At 34.5% G+C, this 20,111-nt stretch overlaps 1 protein-coding gene across 6 annotated transcripts in view; it reads left to right on the top strand.

Moving 5' to 3' along the window:
* The window catches only part of FER (FER tyrosine kinase), a 315,987-nt gene that overhangs the window by 16,152 nt on the left and 279,724 nt on the right, over positions 1–20,111 (top strand). For 2 of the 6 annotated variants that reach the window (XM_081132191.1, XM_081132189.1), the window contains exon 3: positions 9,418–9,485. The exons of the other annotated variants lie outside the window; for them this stretch is intronic. The gene's annotated coding sequence lies outside the window, so the exon portion shown is untranslated. The remainder of the gene's footprint in view (positions 1–9,417; positions 9,486–20,111) is intronic. 6 annotated transcript variants of the gene reach the window in all.

Here is a 20,111-nt window from a genome sequence, read left to right as displayed (position 1 = left end):
TATTACTAAATATTTACTAAAATAATTATTTTTACCTTTGAAAGTTTTGAAAGAGATGCTGGTCAAAGGTACAAACTAGCAGCTATAAGATAAATAAAATCTGGGGATCTAATGTACAGCCTGCTGACTAATTAACTACAGTGCTACTGTATTATACATTGAAAGTTTTTAACGAAGTAGATATTAAATGTTATCACTACACATATACAGTTGTAATTATATGGAGTGATGGCGATGTTAACTAACATTATTGTGGTAGTCATTTTGCTATACATGTATGTGTTGAATCATCACTTTGTACACGTAAACTTACCTATGTTATATATGAATTGTATTTGATAGAGCTGAGGGGAAAGTAAAAGAAAGGAGGGAATAGTGGGTACAAAGACTTCGAAGGAAGGAAGATTTTGGTGAGCTTGAGGAACAGAAAAAGCCTTGGTATGGCTGATTTAGAGAGGCCAAGATAGCTAGGAAGAGGTTGTAGAAATATTCAGGGCTTTGAACGGTTTGGCAAGAAGGTTATATTTTTTCTAAATAGTATTAGTTGCTGTGTAAGAAATGGACTATCTGGGATGAAAGTGAATGCAGGCAGTTTTAGGAGCTGTTGTGAGAGAGTGGTGGCTAGATAAGATGCTAGCAACAAGAGAGAGATGGATGGATTTGAGATGCATTTTTTTTGAGTCAGAATTTGTGACTTGTGGGTAGTTTGGATGTGGAAAGAGAGAACATACTCAAAGATGATTCCAAGATTTTTGCTTTTTGAGCAACTGGGTATGCTGACATTATGTACAGAAACCTTTTAGACGACTGCCTTTCCTATTATATCAAGGATTGGTTATGTCACTAAAAGGGAAATTCATTATAATGCTAAAATTAATGTTAGTGCTGGGAATAAAATCTGGCAAATTTGTACTGTGTACTAGTTAATACTTTGTTTTGCTTTTCTTTCTGCAATTTAATTTATATGACTTTTAAATAATTATGAATTTAATTGCATTTCACGTCAGAATCTTTCTGGAAGTGAAAATAATTTGCTATACTTTTATATTGAATCGTAAGCCTTTTCCCCCCATGCTCTCTTTTTAAAATAGTCTTTTAAGATTTTAAGCCAGTGTGAAATCTTCCCAGAGTGTTACTTAAAGTTCTGATATACGATTTTAAAAAAAATATATTTTTATTGATTTCAGATGGAAGAAGGGAGAGGGAGAGAGAGATAGAAACATCAGTAATGAGAGAGTCATTGATTGGCTGCCTCCTGCATCCCTCCTGCTGGGGACGGAGCCCACAACCCAGGCATGTGCCCTGACAAGGAATCGAACCGTGACTTCCCGGTTCATAGGTCAATGCTCAACCACTGAGCCATGCTCACTGAGCCTGATATGTGATTTTATCGTTATTTCATTTTGCAGATTCTGGAGCATCATGCCATTAGATGTATATCATACTAAGTTCACTTGAAAGCATTCAGCTTGGCTAAACTCTTAGGATGTCCATTTATTCTTATGTTTGTAGCTTCATCAGAGCATATTTATATTCAGCCTTTTAGAATTGATATTTTAGGTTTAAACTGAAGTTGAATAGATACTAAAATAAATCTTTACAATTCTGTCCTACTTATTTCTTTCAAGTTTAATTAGGACTTATACCTTTATTTTATTTTTTCACTGAAGAATTTTAAAGATATTTTTTCAAAAGAGAGGAATTTGTATTCTTTGTGATAGGGACTTGGCTAGCTGTTTAAAAGATTTTATTTTATCCTGACAACAGTTTGATGAGGTTTTTCACTTTGCATATGGTTATCTTTTTAGAGCTGAAAAGAAGTAGTAGAATAATGGGCTAAAATTTTATAGATGGAAGGTACCTCAGAGATCATTCACTTCCTTCTCTTTCAGTTGAGATCTAGAAAGATTCTTTGATCTGTCCAAGATCATGCAGCTGGTTTTCATGTTTGCTCAGACTAGTGTGGCATTTACTATTTAAACTTCAGTCAAGCTGGCCTCCTTTCATGTTTTCTATCTTCCCACCCCTTCAGTATTTCACTTTGAAAATGTTCAGTGCTATAGAAAATTGAAAATATAGGGCAATAAACACCAATATTACCTTTCATCTGTCTTCAGTCACTGTTAATATTTTTCCACATTTTTTCTCTTTGGAAAGAAATATATTTACATATTATTTTATATATATTTATATATTTATAAAGCCTTTTGAAGCTGTATTAAACAGATCATGATATAAATTTCTTAGCATGCACATCCTAAGAATGTGCATTATTTCCTGCATGATCATAATATCAATATCACATATAAGAAAATTAACATTAGTTTAATAATATAATTAATGTAATGGTCCTTATTCAGATCTCCCCAATTCTCTCTAAAAATTTTTTAAAGGTTTTTGGATACAGGATTCAATTAGGTTTGAACAGTTAATTCATTTTTTTGTTCTTCATGATCCATATTTTCTTTTAATAGATATAGTTTGAACATACTTAATATCTCATGGGAATTGCATGGTTTCTTGGACCATTATTCATCCAAAATGGATTGGCAATTTGCTTTTTCCTTCCATTCTCCGAGGTTTCTAGAGGTTTATTCCAAGCTTTTTAAAAAAACATCATTTCAACATTTTTTTTATTGTGGTAAAATTGGAATACTAGATTATATATATTTCAGGTGTACAACATTATAATTCAGTATTTGTGTACACCACATAGTGTTCACCTTTGTTAAGTCTAGTTTACACCTTTCAGCATTTAAATGATCCTTTTCACCCATTTTGCTCTCCCCCTACCCCCTACCCCTTCTGGTAACCACCAGCTTGTTCTCTGTATTTATGAGTTTGTTTTTGTTTTGTTTTTTGAGTTTGTTTTTTGATTCTACATATAAGTAAAATCATCCAGTATTTGTCTTTCTTCATCTTACTAATTTCATTTAACGTACTACCCTCAAGGTCCATCCATCCATGTTGTTGCAAATGACAAGATTTCATCTTTTTTTATGGCTGAGTAATATCCCATCACACACACACACACACACACACACACACGCACGCACGCACGCACGCACACACACTTGCGCGCACACACACATCTTGGCTATTGTAAATAGTGCTGCAACAAATACATATATTGTTCATTGCATATATCTTTTTGAGTTAGTGTTTTTGTATTATTTGGATAAATACCCAGAAGTGGAGTAGCTGGGTCATGTGGTAGCTATTCTCTTAATTTTTTTTAGTACTCTCCATACTATTTGTCATAGTAGCTGTCTGTACCAGTTTTCATTCCCACCAACATTATACGAGGATTCCTTTTCTTCACATCCTCTCCAACAGTTGTTACTTCTTGTCTTTTTGAGAATAGCCATTCTAACCATTACGAGGTGATATATCATTGTGGTTTTGATTTGCAATACCCAGATAATTAATGATGTCGAACATCTTTTCACTTGCCTGTTGGCCATCTGTATACCATCTTTGGAAAAGTGTCTATTTAGATTCTCTGCCCATTTTAAAATTCAGGTGTTTATATTTTTGTTGAGTTGTGTGAGTTCTTTATATACTTTGGATATTAACCCCTTATCTGATTTGTAAATATCTTCTCCCATTCAGTTGGTTGCCTTTTCATTGTGTTAATGGTTTTCTTCACTGTGCAGAAGCTTTTTAGTTTGATGTAGTCCTATTTATTTTTGCTTCTGTTTCTCTCACCTTTGGAGTCATATCCAAAAAAAAAAAGAAAACATTGGTAAGACCAATGTCAAGGAGTTTACTGCTTTTGTTTTCTTCTAGGAATTTTATGATTTCAGGTCTCATGTTAGTTTCATTGATCTTTTCTATTGTTTTTGTAGTCTCCATTTCATTTATTTTTGCTCTGATCTTTATTATTTCCTTCTGTTTACTAACTTTGGGCTTTGTTTGTTCTTTTTCTAGTTCCTTTAGGTATAATGTTAGGTTGTTTATTTGAGATTTTTCTTGTTTCTTGAGGTAGGCCTGTCTGTATGGCTATGAACTTTCCAGTTAGAACTGCTTTTGCTGCATTCCATATACTTTGGAATGTTGTATTTCCATGTTCATTTGTCTTGAAGGAATTTTTTGATTTTACCTTCGATACCTTTTTTGACTTATTGTTTGTTCAGTTGCGTGCTGAACATGTTTGTGATTTTTCAGTTTTCTTTTTGTGACTGATTTCCAGTTTCATTTCTCTGTAGTCATACTTGATATGATTTCAATCTTACATTTATTGAGACTTGTTTTGTGGCCTAACATATGATTTATTTTGTAGAATGTTCCATGTGCACTTGGGAAGAATGGATATTCTGCTGCTTTTGGATGGAATGTTTACTGTATATCTATTAAGGGGATTAACTTTAATGTGTGTTTAAGGCCAATGTTTCTTTATTGATTTTCTGTCTGGATGATCTGTCTATTGTTGTAAATGGGGTATTAAAGTCACCTATTATTATTGTATTGCTGTTGATTTCTCTCTTTAGGTTTGTCAATATTTGCTTTATATATTTAGGTGCTCCTATGTTGGGTGCATATACAGGGGTAGGTAAAATTAGGTTTACAGTTGTGAGTATGCAAAACAAAGTTTATTTTTGTTTTATGTATTAGTTATTTTCTTATTTATTTCTACAACTGTAAACCTACTTTTTCCTACCCCTGTATATTTACAAATATTGTATCTTATTTTTGAATTGACCCCTTTATCATAAAATGTCCTCCTTTGTCTTTTATTACAGTCTTTGTTTCACAGTCTATTTTGTCTGATATAAGCATAGCTACTCCTGCTTTCTTTTGGTTTCCATTTGTGTGAAACATCTTTTTTCCATCTCTTCACTTTTAGGCTTTCTGTGTCCTTATATTTGAAGTGAATCTCTTGTAGACAGCATATAGATGGGTCTTATTTTTTTATTAATTCAGCCACTCTACATTTTTTGATTGGAGAATTTAGTTCATTTACATTTAAAGTAATTCTAGATGGGTATGTAGTTATTGCCATTTTGTTAATTGTTTTCCAGCTGTTTTGTTGTTTTCTCTTATTTTTCTTTCCTTGTGGTTTGATGACATTCTTTAGTGTTACGTTGTTTCCATTTTCATTATCTTTTGTCTATCTACTATAGGTTTTTGCTTTGTGGTTATCATGACGCTTACATATATCAGCCCATGTATATTCTTGTCTATATTAAGTTGATAGCAAGTTGAGTATGAACACATTCTAGAACTATGTTTTTACTCCCCTCTACTCATGTTTTGTTATTGATGTCAGATGTTATATCTTTTTATTTTGTGACCCTTTATTGATTGTTGTAGTTATTATTTTTACTACTTTGTCTTTTATCCTTCATATTAGTTTTGTAATTGATTTAGTTTGCTATCTTTACTATATATTTACCTTTATCAGTGAGACTTTTACTTTCTTATGGTTTCTTGTTACTAATTAGTAGCCTTGTTTTCAGCTTAAATAAGTCCCTTTAACATTTATTGTAAGGCCCATTTAGTGGTGATGAACTCCCTTAGTTTTTGCATTTCTTGAAAAGTCTCTCTCTTTTGATGCTGATCGATAATCTTGCTGTGTAGATTATTATTCTTTGTTTGAAGTTTTCACTTTCAGCACTTTAAATATATCATCTAATTTCCTTCTGGCATGCAAAGTTTCTGCTGAAAAATCTGCTGATAGTATTCTAACTTTAAATATACATTGTCTGCAGTTTTTACATTTGGTTGCATTAAGAAATGTTAAAGGTAAGAAAACTAGGAAATTCATGTTATATTTGGTACATTGCCACCAGTTAGGGATTGAAATTTTTTAAAACAATAGAAGTCTGCAAGAGTTCCTTCCCTCCCCACCATTATGCACCTCCATCAGATTCTAACCAGTTGGTTATACCTAGGAATATATATCTAGTGACTGTAGCAGCCTAAGTATTCGTTTTTGAAAAATGCATAATTTCAAATGGGAGGTAAATGATAAGCAAGTTAGTAGAGACAACCAGAGCTAGGCACAATGAGAAAAGATTTAAGTACTTACTCTCTCTGGTACTTGTGTAGAGCTGGCATTCAGTGAGTATTTATTTTTCTTTACTTGCTTGCTTTTGAGTTTCACAGATTTGGTTGGTTTTCTTTAAGAATTATATGACATTTACGAATAATTGGAGTTTTTTTGGGAAGGATTTGGCGGTAACCTTTAAGCAGTATTTTCAAAGGGAGGAGAGTCATCTTTTGGTTGAGAGGAAAAGAGAAAAGTGTCAGTGAAGAAGGGACTACTCTAGATGACTTACAGACGTCTGTGAAGACTTTCCTTCCTTTTGCTCCAGCGAGGCTTGGATTGTACTTCTGTGCTTGTACTACTCTTTGTATAGGAATTCCTTGTAGCAATTATTGTTATGTGTTTAAACTGCCTCTCCTCTACTAAGCTCCCTGAAGCTGCGACCAGTACTTTTTATCTGTGTGTACTCAGGACCTCACTCAGTGCCAGGCATGTTACAGACATTTAATAAGTACTTATTGGATGAATCAATAAATGAATGAATGAAAGACTTTTTTTCTAAGACAGAGCAACAAGATAAGGATTCCTTTGCTGGGCAACAACAGTAATGGTTGGACCTCTGGTTAGACTGATTTATTATCGAAGTGCTCAATTAGAGCTAGAATTGGTTCAGGAGCCTGGGTTATAATGAATAGAACCTCTTTCACTCTTAAAAGTATCCCTGTTCTGGATGATAAGTGGCATGTTCACCTTAGAAGAGAGAGAGGATCTAGGGGGAGTTGATACATTTTAGGGAATATAGTTTGATGAGTGCGTGGCTAGAGATTTCTTTGAGGTCAAAGAGTAGGTATAGAAGCAGTTATGACACCAGAGAGATGGAATGTAGTAGGTTACGGCCTAAAACTAGAATATTAAAATTCTCTGTTGCAGAGATGGAACAGTTTTAGATTCAGGCTAGTGCAATAGCAGGGGTAATTGAAATGGAGTTGGATCAAATGAGTCTTTAGAGAAGAGAAAACTAGAGGTTAAAATCTCCATGGATGAATATAAGAGTTGTGTTAGAGAATAGAGTTTTGGGACAAGTGGAGATTGAGAGGAAGATTTGGAGACCAATAACAGCTAGGTGGGATAGGACTTGGTAAACCTGAATGATGTAAATTTCAATGGAGAAGAGATTTTTCAGTAAGTTTGGAAGAGCAGTGATTTGGAAATGACACTAAGGAATCAGGACAATGTTACCCCTCATTCCCCCACCCCAGACTCATGAGTATGGGTGGTAGAATGTAGGGAAGGTGCAGTCTCCACCTGAGAGCACTGTGTTTTGGGGGAGCCAGATTTCAGATAGGGTAAGGAGTTAGAGAGTAGAGATTTAGGGAAGTTTATTTAAAAAACTAAATTCTAGAAGAACAATTTGGGAAGAAAACACATTTGTTAGGGTGTGATTATAGAGAAAATATGGGGATTGGGGATCACACCTTACTTTCCTCCATGTTCTCATCTGGAGTTGTCTGATCTGGGTCCCCTGAGAGGCTGTCTTACTGTAGTGTGTGGGACTGGCGTTGGCTTAGTTCATTTAACTTATTACTGATGGGACCTTGATGGTTGCTTTCTGTTAGTGTGTGCTTTTAATGAACCTATGTGAAAGTACACATATGGAGTTTGTAATTATTTTGACTTCTCTCCACACTGCTACTCTCTTTGAAGGACAAAAAGTTGTTTGATCTTACTTTGAAACTTGAACTCTTTTATAATAATTGATCATATAGAAAGAGCAAAAGGTTGAGTTATCTAGATAACAGTCATATTTCTAGAATTTAGGGCATTCAAGTTTGTATACGTTCTGGTCATATGTGATTTTTTAAGCCTTTTGTTCCTCTTTTCCTTCCAATTAGCCGTGTTTCACAAACACATTCCCCATTTTTCTACCTGTATAGCATTGCTCATGTTTAAACTACTTAGAAAGAAATGTTCCTCCATCACTTGCTCTGCCACGGCCTCTCTTGTGTGGGTATTTTTTTAGTAATGACTACTTTTTAATAAGTCTCCCGAAGGTCAGACGCATTAACTACTTTATCTCATCTAACCTTCACAACAACCCTGCAACATAGGTTACTATCCCCATTTTGAAGATAAGAAAGCTGAGCTTCTGGCAGGTTAATTATCGTTCCTTGTTACATAGCTTACATAGTAGAATTAGGATTTCAGCCTGGGGCTGTTTCCAAAGCCACCTACCTCCGACATACACCTTTACAGATAGGCACACACGTGTGTGTGTTCCTTTTGTAAGTATCCCTCAAGGCTTGTGGAGATGTTATTTTTTTAAAAATTACTATTTTCCCCAGCTTTAGTGAGATATAATCGGCATACAATATTGTGTGAGTGTAAGGTGTACAGTGTGATGATTTGATACACATATGTATTGCAAAACGATGTTCTCTACTTTAACAAAGGCTTGAATCCTCTACCCAGCTATGCTTTCCTTTCTCCGTGTCTCTGTAACACTTTGTATCTCACGCTTTTATTTCTGTGAACCTCTCCCTGATGGCCATTAGGAATGTCATGCATATGAACTCTGTTTTCCCAATGAACCCATAACCAATTTGTATTTGTGAACCTGTTGAATTATATGACATTTGTTTCTAGGTTTGTCACCCCTAATAGGTTGTGAGCTTCTTGAGACTAGGGACGGCAGTCTTATGAGTCTTGGTATTGTTGGCACTGAGAAATATTCTTGGCAAATAGATGTTGTTGAATGAATTTTGAATGAATTGTATCATCATTACCTGTGAACTTACCTCTTTATTCTTCATACACTGTAAATTGCTTGAAGGCAGTAATTAAGACTTTATTCATCTTTATATCCCTAATATTATCTCTTCCATGGTTACTCAATAAATACTTGTTGATTTATATTAATCCTTTAAAACAGAGAAAAAAATTCTGTTAAGAATTCTGCTCTCCTTAATTTTAAATGTCAGTACTTTCAAATACACTTTTAAAATTAAAAAAAGTTAATTTAAAAGCAAACGTGTTTACTCGTTTATAGACTTGTGCAGTGTGTGTGTAGTCAGTGTTCTTTCTCAGTGGGACATTATCATCCATTAATGCTGTTCCAATAGGCTGCCCAATCCAGTGCTGTTTTCGTTGAATTTAATTTCTTTTTAAGTTAAGCTAGAAGCAACATTTTCAAATAAAGAAAGCATACGAGGAGTTTTAAATACTGTATCTGTAAGGTGGCCAAGGTCAGCATATTTTAGCTGTTAATGAATGATGTTGTCTTCAGAGTGAAATTGACTGTTCATTCCTGCCTGTTTAACTTCTTCTGAAACAGCACCTCACTTTGTATTCACATGTGGTCAGTTTTTTGGTTTGTAACTGTGGTTATTACTTGCATAGTGGGTGGTGACTTTGTTTCTGTCTTGCTGCAGGCAGCTTGACATTTTGTTCAGATAGACTCACCGTTTCTGACTTCTTTAAATATTAAAGCTTATAAAAGGTAAGCAATACCATTAGATAATTATTTTCGTACTTTAACTGGTTAATGATTTTATAGTCTTTATCAGTGAACAAACATGTTCTGGTAAAATAACTTGAACCACAGAATGGTTTTGATAGGTTTTATTAGTCAAGGATTATTAATTCTAACTCTTACAAAAAAGAAATAAGGCAGTAAAAAAATAAATTCAAGCTCTATTGAATTCCTTGCTTGCTCATGAGAATACTTGGTGAGGAAGAATGAAAGATTTCCTGTTTCTGTTACAAAGTTTTTATTCATTTGTTTGCTGATTTTTCTAAATTAGCATACCTTTAGTGGTATGTTTCTTTATCAATATTAAAATAAAGGAAATAATTAAAGAAATATAATGTTTATAAGACATTATCTGTGTTAAAATAAATCAGCCTTACTTGAAAAAAAATTCAATATATATTAAACTTTATTTATGCTATATAAAAACAATATTTCCATCTGTGTAGTTGGAGAATATAAAAGTCGCCAGTTGTTGAGCCAAAAGTTGAAAAACAGGAGGTATTTGTAACAAATACTTGCATATACCTTTATATTTACAAGAAATACCATGGGAATTCTATTATCCTGCCAAGGAAACTTGTTATGTGTTTTATATTTTGCTATTTAATAACTTCCATTTTTGTTTTAGAAAAATGTGTTTGTAGAGCTATTTTATACAAAATGAACTTGTAAGTTTTGAGAATATAGCAATTTTTGATGATTCTTTTAAAGTTTTTAATATTATTTATGATGAATTGAAAATTCAACATAACTTACTTGATCCTAAATGCCAAACTGAACACCATTAAATAAGATAGATTTAAATAAATCTAAACAGTCAGTAGTTTATTAAGATTTTTACTACTTTCACTTTTTTAGATATCTTTGCTAATAACATGAGTACACTTTTGTATAATACTCTGTTTCTTCCTGATTTGTACTTACTATCTACTAAATTACATAAATTTTTATTTTAAAATCTCATTTACAAATTTTTTTAAAAACTGGGTTTGCTCTTGTAATTATTTGTAATAAATTGAATACCTCCTGTATTTTTGTAGTGATTTAAGCCTTAGTGATATAAAGATGAAAAATCCATGATGTTCTGATTTCTATGTACCTCATAGTTTAATGGGAGAAATATATCTGAACAAATACTTTAAATGTACTGCGAGAAGCATTAATTACCAATAAATATGTGATCCCTGAGACCTGAGAAAAGGGAACACCTAAGTCGCCCTGGGATGGTTGTGTTTGTGGTTGTGGGGATGGTCAGAGAAGGCTTCACAGAGAATACAACTTTAAAGTTTAGTTGTTGATAATTCTCCAGGCAGACAAGGAAGGAAAAATATTTGGACTGAAGGAACAACATTTGCAAAAGCACTGAGGTGTGATCATAAGACATTTAAGGAATCATAAGTACTAAGTTGTGGCACTGTCACTGAGGGTGGAAGGTTGTCTGGGGCCAACTTCAATTACCAGGTAAAGGAGTTTGAATTTTAAGCTGTACGTTAGAGTTGTACAAGTAATGCCTAATATTCAAAGTAATAATAAAATTAATACCTGGTGTTACTGAGTATCCTAAAGATTGAAGAGTGCAAAGTAGGGGCCAGTTAATTAATTTAACAGCTTTTTTTGTGTACTGTATGCAAAGCACTGTTTTAAACACTGGGGATATGGTGAGGAACAGAACAGAGTAATTCTCTGCCCAAGTGGAATTTATATTACAAATCAGTTTGATATAATCCACCCTTCTCACTGACCCCCCCCTTGTTCTCTCTCATAATTTTTGGCCTACCTCATGACAGACTGTGTGATTCTTTTGCATTTCTTTTCATCTTCCTAATGGTTAACCTAGGCAACTCTGTCCTGTTACTTCTAGAAGAATATTGCTGAATTTGTGACACCCTCCCCATATTATTATTCTTTCTCTGACCTATAGTTTGAGGTCTGGGCATTACTTTTTTTTAAATGGAAATTTCTATTGAGGTAATTATAGATTAATATGCAATTGTATGAAATAATAATCTCTTGTGCACTTTGTCCAGTTTCCCCCAATGGTAATATTTTACAAAACTATAGTACTGTATGACCACCAGTATATTAACATTGATACAAATCCACTAATCTTATTCATGTTCCTCTTTTAATTGTATTCATTTGTTGTGTGTATATTAAGTTCTATACAGTTTTATTATATGTCTAGGTCCATGTATCCACCACTACCATCAAGGTACTGAACACTTGGAACACTCCTGGAATCCCTTGTGTTCCCCTTTTATAACCACACTCCACCCCCCCGCCCCCTGCCCCATGCTGCCCCCCTCCCCCTGCCCCTTGCTGCCCCCCCCCCCCCCCGCCTGGCCTAAGACAAACCCTAATCTGCCCTTTTTCAAAATTTGTCATTTCAAGAATGTTATATAAGTGGAATGTAGTATGTACCTTTTTGGAATAGGCTTTTCTCATTTAGCGGGATTCCTGGAGATTCACCCAAGCTGTTGCCTAGACTTTGTTCCTCTTTAGTGTAGATGATTGTATTCCAGGGTAGAGCCTCCTGTTGGCTGAGTCCAGTTTCAGGCTATTACAAATAAAGTTGCTGTGAACATCTGTGTGCAGATTTTTGTGAGTATATGTTTTCATTTATCTGGCATGAATATCCATGAGTGCAATTGCTGCGTCATGTAGCAGTTGAATGTTTAGTTTTATAAGAAACCAGAGTGGCTGTATCATTTTGTCTTCTGACCAGCAACAGATGAGTGATCCTGTTTTTTGATGTCTTCAAAAGCATTTGGCCGTCATTTGTATTTTGTTTTAACCATTCAGACAGATTAAAATAGGCATGTAGTGATATCTCCTTGTGGTTTTAATTGCATTTCTGTTATGGCTAATGACGCTGAACATTTTTTTTCATGTGCTTATTTGCTACTTTTATATTCTTTTCTGTGAAATAGGTGTTCATCTCTTTTGGTCATTTTCAAGTTAGATTTTCTTTTTAGTTGTTGAATTTTGAGAGATCTTTTGTATTCTAGATACTAGTCTTTTGTCAGATATGTGTTTTGCAAATATTTTCTTCCAGTCTGTAGCTTGTCTTTTTAGCCTTCACATGGGCTTTCACAGGGAGAAAGTTACTTTTGATGAGGCCCAATTTATCATTTATTCTTTTATGGATTATTTTTGTATCAAGTCTAAGAACTCTGTCTAGCTTCAGATCTTGAAGATTTCTTCCCGTTTTTTTTTCCCCCCCGTAGAAGTTTTTTACTTTTATGTTTACATTTAAGCCCGTGGTCCTCTTGAGTTAATTTTTGTATAAGATGTTAGATCAAGGTTCTTTTTGGGATGGGAGCAGGGGCCTATAGCTACCCAATTGTCCCAGTATCATTTGTTAAAAAGATTATTTTTCCTCTACTGAATTGGTTTTGGACCTTTGTCAAAAAGCAGTTGAGCATATTTGTGTGGGTCTGTTTCTGTTCCATTGATCTGTTGTCTATTCTTTACCAAATACCACACTGTCTTTATTTCTGTATCTATATATAGTTATTCACCAAGATGGATACATTTCTTTGAATACTTTTTCAGGACAACTCTCCTTCTCTTCTGGAACTCACATGATACAAATATTGGATCTTTTGTTGTTGTCCCACAGGTCTGCAAGGCTTTGTTATGTTTTTTGTCCCCCCGCCCCCAGTCTATTTGATTGAATTCTTTTGCTCTGTCTTTATATTCACTGATTGTATCCTCTGTCATCTCCATGCCACTGCTGAGCCCATCTAGTGAGTTTTTAATTCCTGTCATTAAACTTTTTATTTCTGCAATTTCCATCTGGTTATTTTTATAGTTCTTATTTCTTTGCTTAGGTTTTCTATTTTTACATTTGTTTTAAGTGAATTTTTAATTGATTAATGAAGTATTTTTATGATGGTTGATTTAAATCCTTTTCAGATAATTCCAACATCTGATTCATCTTGGTGTTGGCATTAGTTGCCTTTTCTCCTTCAAGTTGTGTTTTTTTTCTGGTTCTTGGTTTGACAGGTGATTTTCAATTGAATCCTAGATCTTTTATTTATTATGTTAGGAGACTCTGGCTCCTATTTCAATCTTTTCTTTCCATGGGCAATCGTTTAGGTTTAGCTTGCAGGTCTAGGCCTATTTTTGTGGGCCGCGCTTCTAAGGATAGTTTAATTTTTAGTCTTTTTGCTGCTATTTTTATTTATCTGTTACCACTAGGGCTTCCCCTGGTTCCTGCTGGTGCTGCTTCAGTGAGTAGATATTTTTCTTAGGCTGAGCTACTGGGTATCTATTAGTAGGGAAGGGATAAGATAGGATTTCATTACCCTGCCCCCTAGCTGCCCTGATGTCTTTGGGAAGGAGAGGAGAGTCTTGGGCCCATGGAGAACAAGGAACTTCCTGGCCTGGTCCTTTTATTAAAGCTGAGTCTCTCTTGCTAGTCCTGCTTGCCTGCTCTGATTTCTCTGGGTAAGGAAGGAGATCCTTGGACCTATGGGGACAAAGAGAGTTCATGACCTGGCTGCTTGCTATAGCTGGGTCTCTCTAGCTGGTTCTTCCTGTCTGGTTTGATTTCTTTTAGAGAAAAGGGGGATTCTCAGGATTATCAGGGAAAAGAAAGTGCTTCCCCTGAATGTTTATTTTTGGTGAGGTTCATAATCCATCTGCCTTGCTGGTGGTATCTGGCTTGCCCAATGTTGTCAGAGGGACGCCTTTTAGATCCTGGGAGGAGTTAGGTTATATGGGCTGCCTTCTGTCACTAGACCCAAAGTTGGGAAAAGTTGGGTAAAGTTGGGTCTGGGTGACCTTCTGTTGGGGGAGGGAAACACAAGACACTCCCTCTGTGCTACTCTTCCAGTCCTAGGGCCAAAGGAGTTTGCCTTCTTTCCACCTTTCAGAGTTCTTTGTTTGTCTCTTGCACCATTTCCAGTGTTTATCGTTGTGTTTTGTGGACTGCAGCTGGAAAATGGTCTGCGGCATCTTGTCTGGACCAGAAGCTGGGTTTTGCTTTTACTTTTGGTTTCTTTGTCATGTGAGCATGGAGGTAGAGGAGTGGGATGATATTGGCTGGGGCTGAGTTTGGCCTTGTTGTTGCCCTGAGATTTACCGTCTCTTAAGAGAGTCCATTAAACATCTGTACTCCTGGGTTTAGTTTCATACACCAGTTCACAGAGCCCTGGAAAATGGCAAGCCCAGGCTGCCGTCCTTGTGCTTTCTAAGGTTTTGTCCTGGTACAGAGAGTCTTCTCTCAGATATATTCTTGACTTTCCCTAGGTTGGCCTACTCACTCTTCTTTTTTATTGGTGTATCTAAGGTGAATTCTTGCCCTGTTGGTGTGGCTCAATTGGTTGGGCGTCATCCTGTGCACCAGAGGTCGCTGGCTCGATTCCATTCCTGGTCAGGGCACATGCCTGAGTTTCGGGCTTGATCGCCAGTAGGGGCGTGGAGGGACAGTTAGCTGATCGATGTTTCTCTCTGTTATCGGTGTTTTTTTCTCTCCCTTCCTCTCTCTCTAAAATCAATAAAAACATATTTAAAAAAATAAAGTGAATTCTCAGGATTTTGTTACCTCTTTTTACTTAGAATATCTTCTTGAAGTTGGGGTCGTTTGGACACATTGCCATGCTGCTGAGAGTACAGAATTTTCCCTTTTTTTCTTTGATACCATGCTGTAAAACTTGTGGCATATAGTTGTACTTCTTTGTTTGCTAATGATATGTTTAAATGTTTGGATTTTCTTAAAAATAATTTTTATTCTTTTCGCTAGTTTTATTCTTTTATTCTTTTAACTATACCAACTTTATGTAAAAATTTGAGAATAGGCTTTTTTGTGGTTTTCACAACTCCCTCTGACATTTGATACAGCTACTTTTTTTTTTTTCTATCCTGGCATCTGTAACTGCAAAATCTCTCTTCTTCCTCTGCTTACTTAATCTCTGTCCTTTGTTTGGCCTCTCTTCCTCTCATTCCTCAACTGACAGATTCTCATGGGTGTTGCCTTTGACTCTGCTTTTCCGTCAGCATTCAGCCTGTTGGTTTCATCTGTAACCTTTAAGCAACTGACTCCCTATAATTTGGATGTTTGGCCTTAATATTTTATTTCCTGCTGCAATGAATGCATGTTCTTTAAAGTAGCTCCATAATCTCATTCTTCCATATCTATCAATATTGTCATCATTTCTAATTAAGGCTTTGAAGTTGTCCTTGGATTGTCTGCCTCTTTTTTGCCCCCTAAATCCATTCACCAGGTCAGGGCTCTTTCATCTTAATTCTCACTGACGCTGTCAATTTCTCAAGCTATATTGCTATAACTTATTAATTTGCCTTCTTATGTTTCATGTTTTTTCTCTCCTTAAGAAATTCTATAGGTAGTTTCCAGATTAAAATCTATCTCTGTGCCTCTCTTCATTGAACTATAACATACTTAGAGAAAAGTGCACAAATCACACACAGGTGCTCACCTCAGCTTGAAATTTTACAAGCTGAACATACTTATGTAACACCAGCAAAAGAGTAATTTTAAAAATCACATTCATGACTTTGTTATTTTGATCTAAAAGCCAGTTAATTCAGGGAGTTTGAGCCTTATTAATTTCCTTAACAGTGGAATAGCAGGGGGAAAATTGGCATGTCATTTCCAAATGCTTGTCGCATAGAGCTTGATTTCAGAGACATTTATTTCTTTACTTCACCTCATACCCACTTTTTTTGCCTCATAATGCTCTTCCTCAAATATGCTTCCTTTTTGATGTTTTATAGTCTTAATCATGGTCGTTACTCTAGCTCCAGCTCATATCTTGCCATTTCCAGGGAACTTTGCTTGGCTAGTCAAGCTTTAATTTTTTTTCTTTTTCTCTTAAAAAATTCTTTAATTAATTTATTTTTAAAATAATATCAATAGATTAACTTAGAACAAAATTCAAATGCACAAAAGGGTATTGAGTGAAAAGTCTCCCTCCCACTCCTGTGCCCCAGTGACTATGGGTTCTTCTAGAAATACTTTTATGCACTTAAAAGCAAAATAAATTTTTATTATTCTGCCTTCTTTTTAAACAATATCAAGTTCTGTATTTTACTTTTTTCAGTTAGTAATTCTTAATGATAGTTCCAGATCAATACACAAAATGTTTCCTCGTTTTTATTAGAGTTGAACAGTATTCCACAGGATGAATATACCATGATCAGGACTCCCACATATGGTTGTGAAGGTTGGACACTGAACCAATTCACATAGATTATGATTTGAATGGTTCTCCCTAGAATTATTCAGTTATAGTTGAATATCACAGCCTTGATTGTAATTTACTTGGTCAGTTCTTTTTGCTGGATAGTTCCAGGACTGTCTTTCTCCCTCCCTCCCTCCCATCCACCAATCCATCCATCCATCCATCCATCCATCCATCCATCCATCCATCCATCCGTTTTTTGTTTTGTTATTTCAAACACTACTGAAATGGATAGTGTTATAAATGTCATTTGACATCTATGATGAAATTATCTGTAGGATACTATTCTCTTAATTCCTAAAGTATTTATAAGCTCTACCAAGTCAACAATTAATTTATTATGGAGTTGTTTTAATTTTTTATTATTTGTTGTACTTTAAAGAGTGATACCATATATTAAATTATTTTATACTCATCCAGACCTAGAATATTGGTATATGTAAATAAGTACTTAGGATAGGCTGGAGTGCTTCTCATATACCTTCCAGATTTTGTCTTCATTTTATACTTCTGAGCTCCTTCTGAATTTCTGATAACAAAAGAAAAAAATATTGTCAAAGCTTTGTTTTCAAAGCTAGATGTATTTAGAAGTAGAAGTGATATTTATCCCAGTACTGAATAAAATGAGCTACAATTTCATATATGGTTTAAAAAAAAAGTAAACCCTTTCCCTTTCTTCAGCCTCAAGTCATGTTCCTTATTCTTTCATTGAAAACATTGGACCAGATAAAGTATATATTCACTGAGACTTAGTTGAGCTGTAGGTAAAATAACAAAAGTGTTCCAAAAATTTTGTAAATTTTTGTGCCCATTAAAGATACAGCACATCAAAATAAAATATTCAGAGCTACTACATACAGAATGAAAAAAATGAAACTGGAATTATCCTACTTTCTGTTAAGTAAGTCAATTACTTTACATTGACTTATTTATGTTAAGGTCCATTTAGTGTCCTGGTTGCTACTTTGGAAACTTTGATGAAGTGCAGTTTTCCACTATGCCCTCCCCCACATATTTGCTAGATCATAAAACTGGACAGTTTTCAGTTGGGGAAAAATTGTAATTTGTTCTCTATTTGGAAAACCCACATTTTTACCATCTGTTTAGATGATATCACTGAGGTTAGGGAGATAAACCTCTTCTCATTTTTCTGTGTAGCTTAGAGGCTCACAGCTGAATTAACAAGAAATTGACTGTTGGTATGGATGAGCCGGAACTAAACATAAAAATCGTGTTTCTTCATTTCTTCTAACTTGCCCTGAAAGATTCACTGCCTGAAATTCTAGAAGGCTGGAGAGTAAAATAAATTCTGTCATAGTTTTCAGAATTTATAACAAACAAGCAGAATATTTTGGGGAAGTTGCTGATAATGGACCATTAGATGATCGTGTTAAGCTGTAGTGATTTTTTAAAACAACTTACTGAAACATAATTCACATGCTGAAGAGTTCACCCATGTAAATTGTACAGTTCAGTGATTTTTAGTCAGTTCAAAGAGTTGTGCAATTATTATCACAATCAATTTTAGAACATTTTCATCACCTCAAAATGAAATCTGGTATCAGCAATTACTCCTCACTTTGTCCCAAATTTGTCAGCCGTAGGCAGCCACTAATCTACTGTCTGTCTCTATAAATTTTGGACATTTCATATCATAGAGTATGTCAGTCTTTTGATTCTGACTTCTTTCACTTAGCTTAATGTTTACAAGGTTTATCCATGTTGTAGCTTATATCAATACTTCATTTCATTGCCAAATAATATTTCATTTGTATGGATATCATGCTTTATTTATCTACTTATCACTTGATGGACATTATTTCCATTTTCTGGCTATTGAAAATAATTCTGCTTGAACATTATGTACAAATTTTTGTGTGGACATATGTTTTCATTTTTCCTGGTTATATACTGAACAGTGGTATTTCTGGGTCATATAATAACTTTATGTTTAACTTTTGAGAAACTGCCCATTTTACATTTTCCTTAGCAGTATGTGAGGGCTCTAATTTCTTTACAGTGTCCAGCACTTGATATTATCTGTCTTTTTGGCTATAGACATACTAGTGGTGTGAAGTGGTATCTCACTGTGATTTTGATTTGTATTTTCCTAATGGCTAATGATATTGAACATCTGTTCATGTGTGCATTGGACATTTGTAAATCTTTTTGGAGAAATCTCTTTTCAGATCTTTTGCCCACTTTAAGTGGTTTGCTTTTTTTATTATTGAGTTGTAAGACTTCTTTATATATTCCAGATAGAAATCCCATGTCAGATAGGATTGAAAATATTTCCTCCCATTCTGTGTATTTTCTTTTCACTTTCTTGATGGTGGTGGCCTTTGAGGTACAAAAATTTTTAATTTTATTAAAGTCCAGTTTATGTATTTTTGTTTTGTTGCTTGTGCTTTTGTGTTGTGTCTAAGAAACCATTACCTGAGCCAACGTTATAAAGATTTACTTTGTTTTCTTCTGAGAGTTTTATAGGTTTAGATATTTAGATCTATTATCCCTTTAAAGTTAATTTTTTGTGTATGTTCTAAGGAAGGCATCATGCTTCATTCTCCTGTATGTGGAAATCCGGTTATCCCAGTAGCATCATTAGTGGAAAAGACCGTTTTCCCCATTGAGTAGACTTGGCGCCCTTATAGAAAATATTTTAGCCATAAATGCGAGGATTTATATCTGGAACCTCTGTTCTACGTCATTGATGTCTGTGTCTATCCATATGCCAGTACCACATTGTCTTCATTACTGTAGCTTTTCAGTAAGTTTTGAAATGAGGACGTGTGAGTGCTCCAATTTTGTTCTTCTTTTTCAAGATTTTTTTTGTTTATTTTTGGTTATTCTGTTTCCCTTAAGTTTCTATGTAAATTTTAGGATTAGCTTGTCAATTTCTGCAAAAAAAAGAAAGCTAGCTTAGATGTTAATATGTATTGAGTTAAATCTGTAGGTCAAATTGGAGAGTATTGCCTTCTTAACAATGTGAATTCTTTAGGGTCCAGAAATATGAATCTTTCCATTTATTTAGGTCTTCTTTTATTTATTTCAACAATGTTTTGTAGTTGTAAGAATACAAGTTTTGCATTTATTTTGTATTTTTTTTCTAAACATTTTATTCTTTTTGATGCTGTTGTAAATAGCATTTTTTTAAAATTTTGTTTTTGGGTTGATCAGTGTATAGAAATACACTTGATCTTTGTATATTGATCTCATACCCTGTAATCTTATTGATTTATTTATTCTAATAATAGTTTTAATACTTTTTTATTGCATTGCTTAGGATTTTCCATCTAAAATGTCTTGTCATCTGCAAATATAGTTTTACTTCTTCCTTTCCAGTTTTAATAGAAATTACTTCATTTATTTCATTGTACTGACTAGA

This window comes from Miniopterus schreibersii (assembly GCF_964146895.1).
Source record: "Miniopterus schreibersii genome assembly, chromosome: 3".
Classification (NCBI taxonomy): Eukaryota; Metazoa; Chordata; class Mammalia; order Chiroptera; family Miniopteridae; genus Miniopterus; species Miniopterus schreibersii.
Note: the sequence above shows the minus strand (reverse complement) of the source record. Positions and strands in the feature narration are given on the sequence as shown.